The 20,601-nt window shown below is 47.1% G+C and overlaps 1 protein-coding gene across 2 annotated transcripts in view; it reads right to left on the bottom strand.

Annotated features, from left to right (window-relative positions):
• CYSLTR1 (cysteinyl leukotriene receptor 1) overlaps nt 1–20,601 on the bottom strand; it is a 90,097-nt gene that overhangs the window by 64,024 nt on the left and 5,472 nt on the right. Inside the window, exons 2-3 of one of the 2 annotated variants that reach the window (XM_085570861.1) lie at nt 18,146–20,159; nt 11,446–11,562 (exon numbers count right to left, since the gene is read on the bottom strand). The gene's annotated coding sequence lies outside the window, so the exon portion shown is untranslated. Of the gene's footprint in view, nt 1–11,445; nt 12,776–18,145; nt 20,160–20,601 lie in introns of those variants that run through there. The other variant, XM_085570860.1, reaches the window with a different exon arrangement.

Here is a 20,601-nt window from a genome sequence, read left to right as displayed (position 1 = left end):
GAAAGGTTTACCTCCAACCCAAGGGATGAACTGGGCTTTAGGAAGCAGCAATATTTGCCATTTAACCAGTGCTTTGACACTTTTCCTGCTTGTCCCCATTTCCTACTGTACCCAAACTCTTCACAGGGAATTCTAAAATTCCTGTTTCCTTTGGTTGATCAGCCCATCTCAACCCCTGCCTTGAAATGTGGGCATTTCAGAGAAGTTGTTCCCTTCAGATCAAAAGGCAAAGAGAGGGATTGGCCAGGCTTCCCTACAGGCAGAGTTCTCCCTGTGGAGCAAATCCTTCATCCCATGGAGGAGAGGAGGGTTGGGGAACCATCAACAGCTCTGACACACCCCAAACTCTGTGAGAAATGGGGCACCCCACCCCAAAACCCTGCCAGGAACTGGACTTAATGAGACACAAGCTGCATTTTTTTAGGGATGAGAGAGGGAAGGAAAAAGAGCAAGAAGAATTCATTAACAAGCTTCATTTCTAGGGGTGGGAGAGAGAAGGAACAAGAGTGAGAAGGATTCACATAAAAACTGAAGGGTGCATTTAGAAACACAGAATATTCCGAGCTGGAAGTGACCACAAGGATCATGGAAGTTCAGCCCTTGACCCTGCACAGGATAGCTCCAAGAATCCCATTCTGTGCCTAAAAACATCTTCCTACTTGCAAGAAAAATATTTGTAACATAAGAAAATGCTCTTCTCTGAGGCAAATCCCTGCTTAACTCAGATTTACAGAGATGAAAAACCTGCTTACACTCAGCTTGTTCTCAGTGGGCAACATCCAACTGCCAGGTTGGAAATCTTATTTTAAAGCTGCTGCTTTACATTTGCAAAGCAAGAAGAGATTGCAGAGTTTGTGGGGTTTGGGAGCTTTGTGGGACAGGGCTGTTCTCATGTCTGGTGGCTTCAGAACCTCTCATTTCCAGAGTCCTGAGATACCTCCTGCTCTGGGTGTGCTCCACAGGCCTTCCTCTGGTAAAATCCAAGGGAAGAAAGAAAAATCCAGGCTAGAAACCACTGTCTGGGCTTCTGAAGGAAATGGTAAAAGAGAGGAGGGAAAGAACTGCCTGGGACTGGACAAGCTCCAGGCTCCACATCCATGGCCTGCCTGTAATCCCAGCATAATGGGTGTCTTTTTGGGAGCCAAACCAGTGCCAATGCTTACAAATTTCTGTTTGCAGTTTTATGGGGCAAGAGCTGTGGTGGATATTCTCACATAAAATGTAATCCTATCATCCCATGCCAAAATGCCAACTGAAAAGATCCATTATTTTGTAATTTAAGACCTCATAAATTATATGCAGATCACATGATGACTGACACATCTGCTGGGACAGGTCTTGACTAATCTGTTTTTTTCTAGGTCAGGTATACTGAGTACACACTCCATGGTTTGTGGAGAAATAACCAATTATGCATTCAGAGAGAGGAAAAGTCATCTTTCAGATGTCAGCAAAGCCAAGCTGGGAGGAAAGGGTGGCAGAAAAGTGGATTCCCAGCTTTTCTGGCTGAGGGGCAGCTGAGTGTTCCTCCCCCCGACAAAGAGCTGCTGTCAGCAAAGACAACAACACGACTTCAAGTCTAAAAAGAAAATCAAATTAATTAAAAGTCACTGCCTTTAGCTGAGGCTGAGACAGGACCCAGAGATCCTAAACAAACATTAATCATGGATTTCCTTGCTCCCAGCCAGCTCCCTGTTCCCATTCCCCAGTCCTCCCACAGCATTCATTCACCAGCTTTGCAACCCATTGCCCAGCTGGAAAAGCTGCAGCTCCAAAAGGCTCCTGAGCCCTCTGCCCAGCCCAAACCCACCTGCAGTGCCCACACCTGGTGAAATTCTGTGCCAGTCCAAGCTGCCACCAGAGAGGGAAGCAGGGCTTTGTTCTATAGTCCCAGGGAAGCTCCTCTTGGTGCCATCATGGGCCCCATGATGGGTGAAAGGTGCCAGGCCTTGGGTAAATCTTGTGAAAATCTCCACCAGCTTTGCACAATCGGTGCAAACTACCCAGACCAAATCTACGAACCACAAGGGCAAAGGGACAGCTCAAGTCATGTATAAAAGTCATGGATTAGCTCTTGGATGAGCCAGAGGGAGGGAAAGTTCCTGCATGTACACACCAGCCAGCCAGGTTCTGCTTCTCCTATCCCTGCTCCCTGCATGGATCCAGACTTGAAATCCCTCTAAAACTAACCCTGGGAAGTTTTTTTGGTGGTTCTCCTTGAAGTTCTCTGTGAATGAGGGAGGGAGGCTCTACTCCTGACGCCAAAAAATACATGGATGACCCAGAATTAATTTGACTGCACCAGAGAGATACAGCAGCTCCTCTGCTAACCTTCTCCAGAGCTCCCCCATGACATTCCATGCCATTCCCAGTGGGAAAGTTTGCTCCACAGGCAGGAAATTGTCCTGTGAAAGTGTCATTTGGAGTGACCTGCTGGCCACAGGAGCCCTCAGCACAGGGTGACCCCAAAGCTTTGCTGTGTCCAAGAGCTCTTGGGGCAGGAACTGGGGACAGGAACAAAGCAACCCTCACTTCACTAAGCAGGTTTTGGTGCTCAGCATTAATTGAAGAAGGAGGCAGAGCTGTTCTCCATGGATTAGCAGCCCAAGCCTTGTTTTTGCTGTAATTCCAGGAAAGCTGTAATGTTTATTTCTGAATGCTGCCCCCAGGCTGGGCCTGAGCTGTGGACATGCCCTCTGACACTCCAAGGACCATAAATCACCCCTAGAATCATGGAATTAATGGAACTGGAAATATCTCCAAGATCAAGTCCAACCATCAACCCAGCCCTATCACGTTCACCACAAACCCACGTCCCCAAGTGCCACATCCACACATTTTCTGAACACTTCCAGGGATGGACACTCTACCACTTTGCTGTTTCAAGGCTTGACAACCCTTTCTGTGAAATAATTTTTCCTGCTATCCAATCTAAATCTCCCCGGCACAACTTGGGGGGACCATTCCCTCTCACCCTATTGTGATATTTGTATGCATCTCCCTGAAATTCCGTGCCAAGGATGTGCCACTTGGACAAAATCAGGTTTGTGGGAGGTTCAAGCAAGTGAGAAAGATCTACCCAAAACATCTTTGCTTCTCACAAGAGTGGTCAAAGCTCCTTTTTTCCGGGTACAGATTCCAACCACGGGAATATTCTCCCTTTCCTGTTTGTTCTGTCAGGGCCTGGCTGTGTTTAAAGGCTCCTTCTGCCCCGTGTGAAATCCCTGAAGTGCCCAAGGCCAGGCTGGATGGGGCTTGGAGCAACCTGGGACAGTGGGAGGTGCCCCTGCCCATGGTCTTTAAGGCCAATTCCTACCCAAGCCATTCCATGATTTAAGACAGCGATTTTAAGCCCTATAAAATGTTCACATTTCACAGCAAAACATGGAGCTGTTCCTGTGTTTTATTCCTCTGGAAAACATCACTTCAAACTAACACTTTAACATAGCTTAAAACTAACATTTAACACTGCTGGCTGTTCTTGATTTTAAGTCTTAAATTTAATTTCCATGCAAAACACCAGGACCTTCACACCCCTAAACCACTGGGGCAAGCAAGGAGTGGGGTGGTTTCTTTTTGGGATCACTTGGCATATGTTTTCCAAGAAAACTGTCCAGTTCCTAAGAAAACCCTGGGCTGGTTTTCCCTGCCTGAGGGATTTGAGCAATGTAAATATTGTACAGAAGTGATCAACGCCCATGTTTTGCACTGTTTGCTCTTTGCTGTATCTCTGTGGATGTGTGTGGATAATGAAAAAGGAAAGTTTTTTCTGGAAAAGCAGAATGTGTGAGTGTTCTCATTTACCCTGACTTACATAAATACACAGTGTTAGCTGGAATAATATTTAAATTTCACTTTCTCTGTAGCCCTCTCAAATCCTGGGTACATCCAGCACACACAGGAGATTTTCCTGGAAACCTTCAGCATGGAAACTGGTCTTTCCTTTTTCTTGGTTTGTACGAATCTCCGCATTTCTTCCATCCTTAACCCAAATCACCTCTGCAGTCATGGAATATTTTCCTGGAACTCATTCCCGAGATCACTTCTAAGACCACAACACACATTAAAAAACAAAGCAGTTGCACTGAACCTATTTTAATTTATATTTCCCTAAGTTCTCATCTTTCCTGCACAGGATGACACATTGCTAGAGGAATAAAATTAACCTTAAAAATATCTTTTTAGCACTAGAAGGGCTGTGCTCCTTCCAAAGCTGGCCTTGTGTGTTATCCCTGGAAGTGCCATGGAATAAAACCTTCTCAGCACCAGGGAGGGTTGAAATCTTACTCAGGGAGTCTGAGAACCTCATGGATGACACTGAATTAGCAGCTGATCCCCAGGGGAGGTGTTATTTTATGCCCTAAATCAATATTAGCTGAGGAAAGTGCTGTGAAAGAGGTCTCAGATCTCCTGCTGCACAGATGAAGATTCTTGGGAAATAATTTAAAAATTTTACATAGGTCACACAAAGAAAAAAAAATAATCTGCTTTAGTGACACTGTGGCACTATTAACATTATAAATTCTGGCTGCTCTGTAAGTGCCCATTACACACTGAAAGCCTGGACTAAAGAAAACCCCCCAAAATAAGACCTGGTACAAGGCCAGGCCATAATCCAGCAGGGCCAGGTGCTGATTGTGCAGCTCCAGGGAATATTTTGTTATTTATAACATGATCAGCACTACTCGGACTCCAGGTCACCGTGGAGCCACCAGAACCCAGATTTCCAGCACATGGGCAAAATGTCCTCTTAAAACCAGGATTCAGCCTGGCCTGGAACTACCTGACAGGCCCAGGAAGGGATTTGAGACCTTGCCTCATTTTTGGGTTTGGGCAGGAAAAAGGTTCAGGTTTATTAAAGGACAAATTTCAGTGCTAAGTCCAACAATCACATCCTGGAATACCTGGAGGAGGAATTTTCTCTTTCTGGCTTAGGGTTGCTGTTTTCCCCCTGGCACAGGGACAGCTGGAGGCCACAGCCAGGGGCCCAAGGGATCCCACTGAAATTCCTGCACTCACCTCCAGATTTTGCATTGCAAATTATTTCATTTGAAAAGTTCCTTCCCTCAGGGTTACTCAGGAGAATAATTTGGCGTTTTCCAACCCCATTGCCACCTTGTGAGAGATGACATGGATGACGGAACCACCCCAGTCCAAGGGAGAGAAGAATATTGGGGGAATTTGTCATAATTTAAGCAAAAAAGTGACTTTTTGGCAGTTCAGATTTCTGTCTTTTCCCATCTATTACCTCATCATTCCAAATTGGCAGAGCAGTGAGGGATCACAGGCAGGATAGAGGATGTAAAACACTGTCCTGCCACAGCCACTCCTTCCCAAATATTTATCCTACAATTCCCCTTTAAACACAACTCCTTCATGGATACTTTCTAAATCCAGAGCTCACAGGACATTTTTCCCTCTCTTTTTTGAGGGTGAGGAGGACAATGATATTGATGTGGGAGGCTGCTTCGTTTTCTCCTTTTCATATTGCCTTGAGCTGTACAACACCTGCTTGGGAGGGTACATTGTCCCCCAGATCTCTGCAAAATAAATTAAAATTAAATAGAATTCTAATTTCCACCACCTCCCCTAAAATGAAGATTTTTTTTTTTTTAATCCTTGATCTTTTAGCCAGGCTTCTGGGAACAGCTTTATTCCATCCCATCCCTCTGCTGGCACAGAGGTGCCCATGGAGGGAGGACAAGGGGAATTTCTAAGCCAGCTTTGCAGCCTCCCAGAGCCCCTCTCCAGGACAAACACCAGGGGTCTGCTGAAGGTGGACTTTTATTTCCATGTGAAATCTTAAATACAAACTCCTGAACATTGAAACTCCCTGGCTGACACCACCAGCCCTTCAAAGCCACCTCAACATTAGAGACCTGTGGTTTAAATCAGAATTAAAGAGTGATTCCTACATTATTTCACCTCTTACTCCCATTTTTGTTTCATTAGCTGAAACTGTTTGGGTTTGATCTCACAACATCAGAATCTTTCCACTAATAGAGCACTGTGCCCATGGGAAAGAAATGGAAAATACTGCTAAAAACATCTTTTAGTTATTGGGAGCCAGCAGCTGAGGAGCGACAGTTATCTCTGGATTCCTGGTAGACATAGCAGGGCAGATTGTGGGCACTAGTCACAAAGTGGGAAAAAAATAATCAGGATAACCCCTGTCCAGCAGTGAGAATGAGTGCCTGAATTCCTGAGAAGTCCTTGACTTGCCACAGCCTTGAGCCAGGCTGGGACTGATGTTAAAACTGTAGAACACTTTGGATATTTAGGGATTTTAAATCACACATTCATTTGTCTGTTACCAGAATTTCACCAGAAATGCTGTCTGGTTTTCCCATCCCTATGGATGATGGCCTGGAATCACATCCTTGCTGCATCCCAGCCTGGGCTGTGTCCCACACAGTGCTGGAAGAGCCAAAGGGGCAGAAAAGGAAGAAGGAAAGAGTCCAAGCTAACTCCATGTGCATTTCCAGGAACTAATTCATGGAATTCTAGAAGGAGTAGCTTGTCCTGTGAAGGAGGGTGAGGATTTGGGTTCATGGTTTATGGTCGTGCTGGGTTAACAGCTGGACTGGATCCCAGGTGTCTTTTCCAACCTAAACAATTCCATGATTTGGAAGGATGAAGGTTGAGGGAGAGGAAGGAGGCTGTGTGTCAGAATTAGATCATAAATTTCTTCAAATCACTCATGGGCCTGAATCTTCCACAGGGTTCACCTCCCCTTGCTGAGCTGGCCAGGTGCCCAGCAGCTCACACCTGAACCTGATCCTGCCTCAGCACAGCTCCAGGTTTAATAAATCCAGGATTTCTGGCCAGGGAACAGAGCTGAGCTCACACAGCCCTGGTGTTTCCATTCAGGGCTTGGCTCACACCTGGCCAGCCTCAAACAGAGCAGCCCCAACATCTGCAGGAGCCCCCAGCCCCAAAACTTCAGGTGCTTTTCAAACACTGCAACGGGGTTTTGATTACGAACAGGACTTTTTTTAACCAGAAAAAGCCAGGAACTTGTTCTGCAAACAAGTTTTATTGTCTTTAACTGGAGGTTTTATCATCAACATCTGAGACTGGGGGAGGGAAAAAAAAATCCCAGGCGGTTTCCAAAGCCATTCCTCCTCTCCTGTGAGTCACAGGTTTGACCCAGCCTGGTGGGACAGGAGCCATCTGACAACAATGGGAGTCTGGCACTTTGCATCCTGGAGTTCAGCGAGCACACGGGCCCTAAAAATAAACCCTGCTAAACTGCTGAAGCTGTATTTTCCTACCAAATTTCCTGCTGAGCTGATCCAACCATCATTTGACCATACGGATAGACCTCCTTGGTTATAGGCAGGGAGATTTAATTAGGAAGGGAGGAAGCAGGGAATTCCTGTTTGGGTTTTTTTTTTTTTTTTTTTGGAGGGAGGAGTAGGAGGGAAGAACAAATGAGGCAAAAAGAATTGTGAGCAATAGGCATATATTCCTGGCATTGGAGTTGCTGCAGAGTAAAGGATGCTGTGAAACATCTCCTTCCTCCTCAGGGATCTGTCTCCTTCCTTCCCTTCATCCAGCACGGTTTAAATAAAGAAACATCTGCAGAAACTCCCCAACAGAAGAGCTCTAATCGGGGAAAGATAAATCTGAGTATCTGGGATGTGTTTGGAGGTGTAGGATGCCAAGGGGCTTTGTGGGAATTGGGTGCCAAGTCACTTGAGCTGCAGATTAGAGTTGGCAGGGATCCCATGGAGTCCAGCACTAAAAAATGTGCTGCAGCACAGACAGCTATGGGAATACTCACAGGAAAGGACACACTGAAATATTAGGGCTCAAAAAGGACTTCTTGGTACGAGGGGAGGGCTACAAGTGGATCTAAATTGCAGAAAGATGGAAAAAATCCTGGTTAGGCAGAGAAATCTGTGGTGTGTGGAGTGGGCAAGAGCTGGAGTTACCCTTGAGCTCAAGATCTCCTCTTGCACGTGGGAGCTCTGTGCAATCTTTACATCTCTGTCAGTATTTAGGGAGAATCCAAGAGTTTCCACCCTGACAGGAGTTGTTTGGGAACTTAGAGCTGCTAAAACCCCAAACCCAGCCAAAGGTGCTCCCTGGATGCTCCCAGGCTTGGAGCAGCCTGGGCTGTGGAAGGTGTCCCTGCCTTGGAGCAGGATGGGCTTTAAGGCCCCATTGATCCCCAGCCATCCTGGGATCCTGTCAGGGGTGTTGCTATAGGACACGTGAAAGCATGAGCCATCTGCTATTTGCAAGGTAAAGAAGAAAGTTTATTATTTGACTCTGACTTTTATACTTTCTTAAAGGTGACATTGGGTTGGAGAGTGAATGGGCCACCTCTCCAAAGACATTGGACAAACCACCAGTACATCAAGTTTTTTCACCCCCATGAAAGAATGTAAACAATATGTTGTTTACAGAAATTGTGTGGGAAAGTTCTCCAACAAAATGTAAACTCAAAAGACTTTAGAAAATCTTAAGAATCAAGGTGACACAGGGGAACACATCCTCTGCTCCTTGTGGATGTGCCTAACGCTCCCCCCCAGGGGAACACAGCCTGTGCACTCCCCTGAGTGCTGCCTCACCCCTACAGGGAGAACAGAACCTTTCTCTGGTACCAGAGCTCACCCCAGAGCTCTCCCCCTGCCCCAAACAGGAAATCCCAGTCAGCAGCACAGACTCACAGCAAACAGGGACTTTTCCAGCAGCAGGATTTTCACACCTCTCCTGGGCTGCTCTTTCCCTTTGCTCTTCTGCTCAGTATTTCAGGGGGGAAATGGATAACATGGGAGATTTAAAGCACTTCCCCATAAAACCAGCTCAGTTTCAGAGCTCCAGCAGGAAAATCTCCTCTGTTGAGGCTGAACAGGCACTTGCAGCTGGAGCAGGGGGAGACCAATGCCTTCAACAGGATCTGTTTTTCCTGGCTTTGCCTCACTCGACTGCTCCAGAAAGCAACCTAAGGGCTCTAGGCAAGGAGCAGAGATCAAATTTACTTCCTTTCCATGCAGGGTTTGAAGTGAAAGATCCTATTCCACAGTGCTCTCTTAGGAAAACATATCAAGCATATTTTTACTCCTTTTCTCCCCCCATCTCTCTTTTCCTTTTTGCAATAAGCTCTGGATAAAGCTCAGAGCCAGATCCTGGTGTCTGCCTGAATCAGTGACACTGGACAAGCTGGGCCTGCCCCAGTTTGAAGGATGCGCTCCCAGGAAGAATTCAGCTCATTTTTTGGGCTCTGGAGAAGCCTGCAGGCACCTCCTGGAGCTGGTGAAAGCTGTGGCTCAGCTTTGTAACACCCTCTAAGCCAGAGCTAAGCAGGGTTTATCACCTCCAGGAGGATTGGGCAGCTCAAGGTCACATCTTGCTCTGCCTGGAGCAGCAGAGCCCAGCTGCAGCCTCACACCAGGGAAAAAAAATACTCCCATCTCCATTATTGCACTAGTTTTTTCATCATTTTGTTCTTCCCAAACCTCCACCCGCCCAGATATTTTTGTAATGCTGGAGCTCAGCATCTCAACATTCCACATTGGCTAAAAACAAGTGGGCCCAGAAAGTGCCACTTAATTCATTGGGAAAAAAAAAAAAAAAGCTGATGGCAAGTGCAGATTTCTGCTCCTGAAAAAGGAAGGAAGCTCCATCCCCACATGAAAATCAACATTTTAACTAAGGAAACTCAGCATAAATTGAAACACAAAGGGAAGAAAATAATTTGGGGGTTGAACTGTGTGTTAGCCAGCAAGCCCCAGTGGTGCTTTGGAGGCCATCCCAAGAAAAAGGCTGTTTATTCTCAGCTCCATAGCGACCAAAAAATCACTTGTGTGAGCTCTGCTTGTCCTGCAGCCAGCCTGGTGTCTCCAGCAGGAAATCGGGGAGGAATTCTGATTACAAGTGATCACTGCTGAAGATGTGTATTCAGATAAAAAAAGACTTTTCATCCAGTTCCTTTTGTTTCTTGATTCATAGTCAAACTCTAATCCTATGGCAAGTTGGAATTCCCATAGCAACTCTTTTTAAACAGGAAAAGCTGGCAAAGGGGAAAGGGCATTATTTAAATACCTGATTACTGACTTCTGCAGCAAAGCTGCTGCCAAACACCCAAGAACAACTTCTTTTTAAGCTTGGGCTAAAAGTAAAAACCCTTTAAAGGTGAAAATCCAATGTGAAAATCCTTCCTTTTAGGAGCTGCAAATTCTTGCTCTGCTCCCACTGCCTGTAGCTCCACACATCACTTAACACTTGTGCTTCCTAATGCAAGAGGAGAAATGGAAATGGAAATATTTCTGGTGAAGATGCAGTACAAGAGAGCAAACAAGGATTTATTTTCAAAGGAATCTTTCAGAAATACTTTTAGGCAGAGAAACATCTTTGCTGCTGTACTCCTTGATGTTAAATCAGTTATTGTTTGTAGTCACACTGATAGGCATAGGAAAGGCCTGGGCAGATTGCTGACAAAAACCTGATTTCCCTTTAAATAATCTAGATTTTCTCTGTTAATTGGAGGTCTGGAATTTGTACTGATTGTTTAGAAATGCACAGAAAAGAAGAAAACCAACCCACACAGCTGCCCAAACTCATTTGGTTTGAACACGGCCCGGCAGTGGCCTCAGGGCTGTGCCACAGGATGTGACCCCAGGGGCTGTGCAGCCCCTCCTGAAGCCATCCCCAGATCCAGAGGGATGGAGCAGCCTCGGGGGGCTCTGCTGAGTGGCCCTGAGCTGTCAGGGGATCAGGAGAACTGCAGGCTCACCCCCAGCCCTTCCCCACATTGCAGGCTTCTCCCAAACCATGGAAATAACACAGATAATTTTTCCTTAAAATGACAACAACCCCCAGACTTGGAGCTGTACAACCAAACCAGAAGCCCAGAGCCTGCAGGCTGCTGCATGTTGGACACCTGGGGTGCCAAACCACCCCTGCACCTGCACAGGGCTTCTCATGGACACAGTGGTGACAGGGCTGTTCTTCCCCTCCAAAAACCCACTTCTAAAATCCAGCGGTGGGAAGGAGGCTGTGAACATCCAGCTGTGCCCTGGGACACTTTGGGTGGCCACTGATTGAACCACAACCTTTGGCCTGCCTGGTCTGGAGGTGCCAAATCAACACTGCCACGTTGGATTTGGTGCTGGAGCTCAAGACAAAAACTCTGAAATTATTTCAAAATAGCAAAAAATTGATTTCTAGGCACTCTCAGTGTTTCTCTTTGGGCTTTGATGCTACCTGGTACAGGGCTCAGGGATAACTCAACACTCTCCTGTGTCCCTCCACCATTTCTCTGGTGTCCCTGGGATGGCTCAGGGGACACCACAACAAAGAGAAATGCAGATTATCCCACCTCAGGTGAGACTCTGGATCAGAAACCATCTTTTCTTCCAGCTTCCATGAGCAACTCAAACAAGGCAGAGCCAAAAGGGAATTCTGTGTGCTCAGCAAGGGGCTCTGGCTCCTTACCTGGGATCCAAGGGCTCGAGGCTCACACGGATGTGATCAGGGACATTTGGGCAGGTGATGCTCCTTGCACTGCAGGGCTGATCAGGCTGGAGGCTCATTCCAGCACTTCCTGGGACCCTGGGAAGGAGAAGTTCATCAGGAACCTGTGTTTGTGCTCCGGGGGCACAGGGATGTCACCCACTCCAGGCAGGTCCTGCTCACAGACCCTTGGGGCACTTTTAAAGGTATGAGCAACCCTGGTTCTGCCTTTCCAGCATCCACCTGCCCCTGGAAATCCACCTGGATATTGCCTGGCACCTGCTGCTCCCCAAACGTCTCCTCAACCTACCCTGAGCATGGTTTTACCTGTTAAATGTGTACCCTGTGGGAAAATCAGAGCCAAGATGGGCTGAAAGCTTTGCCTAATTAAAAAATAGAGGAGACAGTTCAAAGTCCTTCTGTGACCCCAGGGGAATGGAGGATGCAAGGAATAATGGAGAGAGATGAAAGGAGGACGTGCAGACAACTGGGGGAAAGACATGAAGAGTAAAAATAAGGAGAATTAATCAAAAGAAAGCCTCTAACACCTAGAGGGAAGGACAGAGCTGGCTAGAGAGCAAATATAACAGGGCAGAAGAGGAAGGTGATGTAGGACAGATAGGGAAGGAAAACCCTAAACAAAGCATAAAATGTAAAATAAGTGAAACCAGCATGAGTCACTTTGCCATAGTCAGCCCATCTCTCACAGGCTGCAACTGCCTGTCCCAGGCAGCACACAAAGGGCAGAGGCTGCGAGGTCCAGAGCCACTGATGGTATCACCTCCCACACAGACATTTCTCACCCGAAAAGCACCCACACCCCAGCAGCCCATCCTGCTCCCTGCTGCAGAAATGACTGTGCTGGGGTAACGGGGCAGGAATGAAAAGCACACCTGTGGCAAGAGCTCAGCAAAGTGCAGCAGCTTTTGGGGGGCTAAGGGGGCAGGCAGGAACCTCCCAGCACTGCTTGTCACAGACACAATCCCTAAATTATTGCCAGGCACGAGGCAGCGAGAGCCTGGCACAGCTCTGCTGAGCAGAATGCTTCTGAGCTGAGGCTACTACAAGTTTACAACACCTCTCCTCATGGGACTGATGGAGAGCCCAGACTCCACAGAGCAGATTGCTGGGGGAGGCAGCTGCAGATTAACTCGGGTTTAAAACTGCTGGTTTACTCTGTGCTGCTCTGGAATTGCTCAGGGCCCAGGCAGCATCCCCAGGTCCCATTTTCTGCTTTTCCTGGAGACTTTCTGGTTGCTGTGCAGCCCCAGAGCTGTCCCAGCTCCAAACTCCTCAGGATCCATCAGCATCCAGATCTGGATCCATCAGGAGAGCTGTGACAGCCAAGGACGGGTGAGTGCGTGACTGACACCCCACTCCACCCCAAACCTCATCTCCCTGCAGCTCCCTGAGAGCAGGGAGGTGTTCCCAGGGAGAAGGGGCTGCTCCCTCACCCCAGCTCCTGCCAGGCCCCTCTCCAAGGATTTTCTCCCATTTTCTACTGAGCAAAGCTCCAGGAGGTGACAAGTCACAATCCCACTGCTTGGAGGTTCTGATTTCCCCCCTCCCTCCTGCAGCGTGCAGGTGAGGGGTGCACCAGTCCTAGACTGGGAAAAGCAGGGATTTTTCAGGGATATCTTCTGTGCTTTGCAGCAAATCAAACTCCTCTTCTCTGAAATGCAGCATATTTAAATTCACCGATTACAGACCGAAACAAGAAATCAACATTAAACCTTAGAAACCAGGACTCTTTGAGACCCCTTTCAGCAATGCCAGAAAGGAGGTTTTGGCGAGTTTCAATTGATATTTTTTTCCCACCAGGGGCCTGGAAGGTGGCCAGGGCTCTGTGGGAGCACTGGGGCTTTGTTTGCCTCAATTCCCAGCAGGCACAAGTGCCTTGTCCCCTGTCCTGCTCCTGCTGCAGGAATTCTGTGTCAATAAACTCCATGGGCTGGGAGGGACTGCGAGCTCTGCCCCACTGCCATTAGGACTTGGGTTCATTAATTAACCTTTCCAGGGTGCAAAGTGCTGTGCTGAGACCTGGATTTCAACATCCTGGGGTTTCCAGGACTTTCCCCAAGGCAGGCACAAATCCCTGCTCTCAAAACCCCGCTGACCTTTCCTTTTCTAAGGCATGTTCTTGTAGAAATCTGACCCCTGAAGGTGCCAAAGGATGCTCCTGAGTTTTATCCATGTCAAGATTTGGGTTCTGAGCACAAGGAGAGCTTTCTCCAGTGATAAATAATTCCATCCACCCCATTAGTTCTTCTCTGGGGCTTAGAAAAGCAGGAATATGCTTTTTACAGAGTTTATTTTCTCACTCTAATGTTTTCTCCTGGAAAACATTATTTATTCACAGTGAGGTGAATATGTGCACTCAGGGACAAAAATCTCATTTTTAAGCCTTGAATGTCACAGGCTTTTTGCCTCTCATTTCAGTCACTTTGAAAGGGCAAATCCAAGGTGCTCCCAAATTCCTTAATTTGGTTGCTTGGCTTTCTGGACCAAAAGCATCATCCCACTCAGAGGAACAGAGTTTTAATTGCTACATAATTAAAGAAAAAGGCCACTTCTTGTGGTTTTTTTTTTTTCCTGTGTGAAGTACAGTGCACCACAGAAGTGTTATATATATAAAAAAGATGACAGAAATGAAAAAAGAAATGTTAAATCAGAAGGAAAGGGGTGCAGAAACTGTGAATCATTTAGTAAAGAACACAAATGTAGTTGTAAGAAACCACATTTTAGCAAAAAATAAAAGCTGTTATAACAAAGGAGCGTCTTCGTTAGGGACTGTCCATTAAAGTCCTAAATTATACTTTCAAATGCAGTAATGGCACAAGAGAAGCAACATGAAACAAGCCCTCGGTAGCTGCAGGCTATGAAATCCCTATGAAAATGTGCTGAGTGACAGCCAGGGTCCTGCTCCGGGTTTAAAGAGCACCAGAGGGCAGCCGTGGAACACAAAAAAATCTCCTTGGAGCTCACAGGAACCAGGAAAACACAGCAGAAAGGGCTGCCTTCCATAAATGCATCCCCTGACAGAAAAAAACAAATCAAACAAAACAACAACCAAAAAAAAAAAAAAAAAACCAACTGGAAACAACTGGGGGTATTTTGCAGGAAAAACATCCACATGAGCCTTGTAAGTAGAGGGAAGATAAAGAAAAAAAAAATCATGAGGGCTCTTCAAAACCAGCTCGTGCAAAAGCTGCTTATCCAAGGCAGCCTGGGATGCTGCAAATCCTCTGCCATTTATTCCCATTTCTCCCTCTCCAGCTGCTTTGAGGGTCCAGTTCCCCTGGGACATCTTCTTTATTTCATGCTGACAGATTCCTTTGATGAAAGGTTTGTTATTCCCGTGCCAGGAATGGTTTTTGCCACGGCAGTGCCCAGAGCTGCAGGCAGTGTCAGTCAGAGCCACATCTGAGTTATGTGACAGGGGAAACCCCATCCTGCCCAAATCCCACTGGGATTCCAGCAGGCACAGCCCCAGGAGGAAGCTCAGCAATGTCAGGGCACAAATTAATTAAAGGGGGAAAATGAGGGATGGATTGCATTTTTCTAAGGGAAAGGGAGAGATTTAGGCACAGGGGATTAAATAATTTATCTCCTCCCAGCTACTGCAAAGGATTAGAATTAGAGATTCCTGGAATGGTTTGGGATGAAGGGACCTCAGAGCTCCTCCAGTGCTTTGTCACTGCCACTGTCATGGGCAGGGAGACCTTAAACCATCCCAGGGTGTTCCAAGCCCCAGCCAACCCAGCCTTGGACACTTCCAGGGATCCAGGGGCAGCCACAGCTTCTCTGTGCCCCTCCCAGGCAGGAATTGCTTCCCAATATCCCGTCCAACCCTGCCCTTCTTCAGCTGAGAGCCATTCCCTGTGTCCTGCCCCTCCACCGTTTGTCCCCAGCCCCTCTCCAGCTCTCCTGGAGCTCTTTCAGGCACTGGAAGGAGCTCCAGGATCTCCCTGGAGCCTCTCTTCTCCAGGCTGGGCACACCCAACACTTGTTGCCTGCCAAAGTTTGTTTTCAGGGGTTTTCTTTCCATTATTCCCACAATTACCTGGCACAGGTGCTGAGGCACCTGCTGCCATCCCAGAGGAAAACACTCCAGGCAAGAAAAGGAACTTTTTAAGCAGCTCAAAGTGGGGGTGAGAACAGCTCTGCTGTGCAACCCCTTCAGCTCATCCTGCATCATCAGCTGCTCCCTGGCACCAATGTTTGCTGTGGATTTATTGCTCCAGGTAGCTCAGTTTGTCTAAAATATCCCTACAGAAAGAAAATTTTCCCCCAAAAGCACTGCTGTACTTCCTCAAGGTGTGGAGCAAACCCTCCTCTCAAATGGCCCTGAGAGAATCCACAGGAAGATGGTCAGAGCACAAAAAACCACCCAGAGCTACCCTAAATCCAATTATTACACCACTCATCACACAAACTCCTCTTCTCCTGCTGTCCCCATCCTGGTTCTGACCTGAGGATGAGGCTCAGGTGTGGAACAAGCCCCAACTGGGCCCATTTTCCATCCCCCTCTCCCAGGAGGAATTGCTCACTGATATCAAATTGCTTCAAAACTGCAACTCAGAGTCACCCCTTGGCACTGAGACAGCAGAGACGCAATCCCAGAGGCAGAAATTCTGGGAATTACTGTGAGACCCTAAAAATACAGGTGCTGGTTTTAGTGATTCTCCTCGTGAATCCCTTTATCCAGACCGTCCTTGCCCTCAAAGGGAACCCAACTTCTCTTGGTCATTGTAACAGATTTTTCAAACAATTAAAGACAGATTATGGGCATGAAAAGGCTGAATTTTTGCTATCTTCATAATTCCACAATAAATCTGCATCCCTGGCAGACACAGCCTGAAAATCATCTCATTTCCCATGGACACTCTGACCTTCAAAGCAGACACAGCTTTGAAGAAGTGGTTAAAATTACAAAAAAACCCAAACCAAGACACCAAAAACACCTGTTAAACTGTCAGCCCAAGCAAAGCTATTTTTCCCTTGAGGTTTACAGAACAAGACTCTGTCTCCTCACCACTTTTACACCATTTGGAAAGTTATTTAACTCTAAATTGAAAGCATTGATAATGACATTGGATGTCCCAGATAAATTCTGGGAAATGGATTGTGTCATGGACTCTCCTGGGTTGGAAAGGATCCCATTATCAGCAACCCTCTAAATCTATTTTTAATTAAAGATAAACCAGCAGCTGCAGAGAAGAAGGAGAAAGGGAAAATGAAGCACTTGCTGAAAGAAATATTTCCTTAAACCCCCTCAGTTTGCATTTGCTGTGAAAATAAATTCAGGTTGGATGGAAATGTGTCAGACCAAAAGTGGTGAAAGTGCTTTGTATCAAATTTCATCAGGTTCCTTGTTTCAATAAAACATCTTTTTCTCCTCTCAAGTCCTCTTAATAACAACTTCTCTTTCCCTACACCTTTTCATCTTGTTTTCATTTCAGCTAGAAAGCATTAAAAGTTAATTTAAAACTAATTCAAGTAGAGGGGTTTTTTGTGATTATTTTGTTGGTTTTGACATTTTTAGTAATTAACATTTTCTTCTATTTCTTCTCCACCTCCATTTCATTCCCAACTCCACATCCTTAGACTCCTGCATTAAAAACTCAAGACAGGATCCAGCTTTTAACAGCACATTTGCAATATTTTATGTGGATAAATTCCTTCATTTCATTGCTTTTCAGTAGCTGATACCTTCCAGCCCGAGGCAAATAAGGGCTTTCAGAAATTTTACTATCTCAAGTGGAACTGAAGCTGATTGTTACAAATAGTCCCATAATGAGGTTAAAAGGGCCATAAATCTTCACAAAGTCAAGTTCCTTCCTGCTCTGAAGGCACATTTGCAGCAAAGGAAAGTCTATTTAGGCAGAGCTTGGAGCTGAAAAATAAATTTAAAAGAGTAAATCAGCCCAAGAAACTAAAAATCATTGTCAGAGAAATTATTTACCCTGGAAATACAATTGTCTGAATTTGGGATGAACTCCAGGATGGGTGGAAGGGAAGAAGGGAGAGCCACATCACCCCTTTATGGGGGGTTTCATGCTTGAAAGGAAAAAACTACTCAAAACAAAACCAGAATAGGTCCTGGATTGAAGGAGAAGGGGCCCAGCTTTGACTTTCATGCAAAATGTGCCAGGTGAGAGCCTAAAAGGATTTTGGCAGCTCATGGAAAGGGAAATTAATGAGCTGAAATCTTAGGATATTTTTCTTTTCCCTGGGAACACATAGGAAGCACCAACACCTTGTCAAGCCCTGCACCCACTCCAAATCCTAAAATTTCCCCCTCTAACACCAGCCTTGGAATCCATTTCTTGCTCCAAGCACTTTCTTTGGGAGGCAGCAGCTCTGCAGGCACCCTCAGGGATTTGGGTTCAGCCTTGGGCTGAGCAGGAACCTGGGATCCAGGGATAACCCCAGCACAGGGAACACCCAAAACCCTCCCCAAAACCCTCCTGGAGGAGCAGCTCAGCCCCTCAACAATCCCAGGCAGGACAAGCACAGCCCAGGCTCCAGCCAGGAATTCCAGAAGAAAAGGGGACAGAGCCAGGATTGGAGACAAGCCTACAGCAAGACCCCAAAACTTCCCGGCAAGAGCCAGGATTAAAACCCAGCCTGGAAATAAATTAAAATGTGCATCCAAGGGTTCATCCCAGAGGGAAATTACCTGCTGAAAGGTCTGTGCTGGAGGCAGGGTCAGAGCTGAGTGTGCCCAAAGCAAGGAAGGGAATGAGGGCTCCGGGATGAGCTGAACTGGAACTGTGAGCAGCTGTGAGGTGAGGCTGCTCAGGGCCATAAAGGATGTTGAGGTTCCAAAGGTTTCTGTGGAACAGCTGCTGCCTATCCCTGCTGGGGGATTGGGGTCTGGGGATGATCTGCAGCTTCCAGACTTTTCCACAAGAAGACACTGAGTCTCTCCCACACAAATTTCCTTCCTTCCAGCAGCCCCCTAAAAAATCCTCCTTGCTTTTTCCTACAAACCCATGTCCCATCTGCACAGTTGAGGCCTCTCTCCTTTCCTCACCACCACCCTGAGTGCTGATTCCAGGCTGGGAATGTGTCCTGTGGGTTCAGGACTGGTCCTGGTCCAGGATCTGCCCTCCAGCAGGTCCCATCTGGGCTCCTCCAAGCCCAGGGCAGGATGTGCCTGGGGATGGGGCCAGGGACTGAAATTTGGGAGAGCTCTCAGGATCCATCCCTGCTTCCCTCTCTGGATGGGACAGAGAACAGATTGAGAATCTGCTCCTGCTCCAGGGGCAGGGATTTGGGATTGCTGTGGTCTTTAGGAAGTTTAAAAGGCCCTAAAATCCGTGAGGGTGTTCTGGGGGCTGTGGTCTGGCCCGTGGCCTCAGGGAGGGCTCTCATCAGGACAGGCAGCTCCAAGGCAGAGCCAAACCAACAGTGACAGGGGACAAAAGGGACCAAGCCCTACATGAGAAATTCGAAGAAGAATTAAGAAATCTCTTAGCTCTTGCTGTTTCTTGATCCTATCTGTGAAACAGAGCTCACCCTTTCCGTGCAGGCTGAGCTCATGAAAGGCCACAAGGTGCTCAGGTAATTAATCAGAATCTTCATCTAATGCACAAACACTTCTGTCACAGCTCAGTGGCCTGCAGACCTGGGGTGCTGATGACAGTTTGGCCACAGCTGCACAAAACCAGAAAAGGCTTTGAGCTGCAGAAATGTCCCCACACCTCCTGCTCTGTGTGCTCCTGCAGCCCCTGCTTGGTGCTGAACACTCTGAGGTTCAAAAGGTTCTGCAGCAGCTGCAGCACAGGGATTTATATCCCATAGAATCCCATGGGATGTGGGATTTGTATCCCGTGGGATTACCCAACACACCAGGGCTAGTCTGGGTTCTGGCCAAGGCAGTCACACTGCAGTCAAACACATCAGGATGAGCAGTGGGGAGGAACGGCCAAATTTAAATAAAGGGACAGAATTCCCAGCTTGCCACTCCAAAGTGGGTATTTCCTGAAGGAATGGAAACCCCAGGGAATTCAGGCAGGCCCCTGTGCCAGTCTCAGCAGCCTTTTGCCCAAGTTTACTCTTCTGTTAGAAAAAAGCACCTTCCCCTGAAGCTGCCTTTGGTGACCTCTGTGGGAAATCCTTTGCTGTCTTCCCTGGTGACATTTCCCTCAGCAAGGACACTCCCACACACTCAGGATGAAGCTGGACAAAGGACTTGGGATCCTTGTGGCTTGGGTGAGAGAAAAACCAACTTGCCGGCAAATAATGGGCATTTCTTGCCTGCACCTTCCACCTGACTTCCCTTGCTCCTGACCCTGTGTCTGTCTCTGCTCTGGGGCTGTGGTGACACCGTGTCCCTGCTGCCACCTGCCAGCCCAGGACTGCTCAGGACAGGATTATCCCTTTCCTACACCTCTCCCACGGCAGCAATTTCCAGCACTTCTTGCTTTCTGGGCTGGTGCAGCTGCTCAGCCTCTGGTGCTGCCTCTGGAAGGTCCCTCCTGGCCAGGCGCTGCTGTCCCCAGGGAAGGAGCAGCTCCCCTTCCTCCGGAGCATCTGAGGCTGCTGACAAAAAGCAGGATATCATTTTCTTGAAACCCGCTGTCTCTGCCTCTGCAGAAATCTAATTAATGCATGCTAATGAGGCTAATTCAAAATCCCTGATCCAGCGACTGCCCAGTGCTTCTTCCAGGCTTCAGTTCTCCTTCCAGCTAGAAAGAAAGGAAGAAAAAAAGAATTAGCAGAGCTGATCTTTGCATCTTGACGCTGTTACACAATTTCACTGATGTCTCAACCACAAACCAGCGGTTTCCTTTTTTTTTTTCTCCTCCACCTGTACAAGAATTCTGTCAATAAAATGATTGCACAATGAATTTATGAGCTGCAGCTCTTGCAGACGAGGTGTTTGATCGAGTGGTGGCTACAAAGGTTTTTTTATCCAGACACAAAATGATCAGATGCCCTGGGAAAAGCAGCGATGGGGCTGATATCAAGGTGGAAGAGGAACCTGAGAATTACTGACAAATCTGGGAAACAACTGGGTTCTGTTTATGAAGAGAAAACAGGAAAAAAAACTTAACCCCAAAGTTTTATGTAAACTCAGCAAGCAAAACAAGCAAACCAGACCCAAAAAAACCCCCCCAAAAAAACCAA

This window comes from Lonchura striata, chromosome 4A, assembly GCF_050655825.1.
Source record: "Lonchura striata isolate lonStrDom1 chromosome 4A, ASM5065582v1, whole genome shotgun sequence".
NCBI classification, from domain to species: Eukaryota; Metazoa; Chordata; class Aves; order Passeriformes; family Estrildidae; genus Lonchura; species Lonchura striata.
The sequence above is the reverse complement of the archived record's forward strand: the minus strand, read 5'-3'. Positions and strand labels throughout refer to the sequence as shown.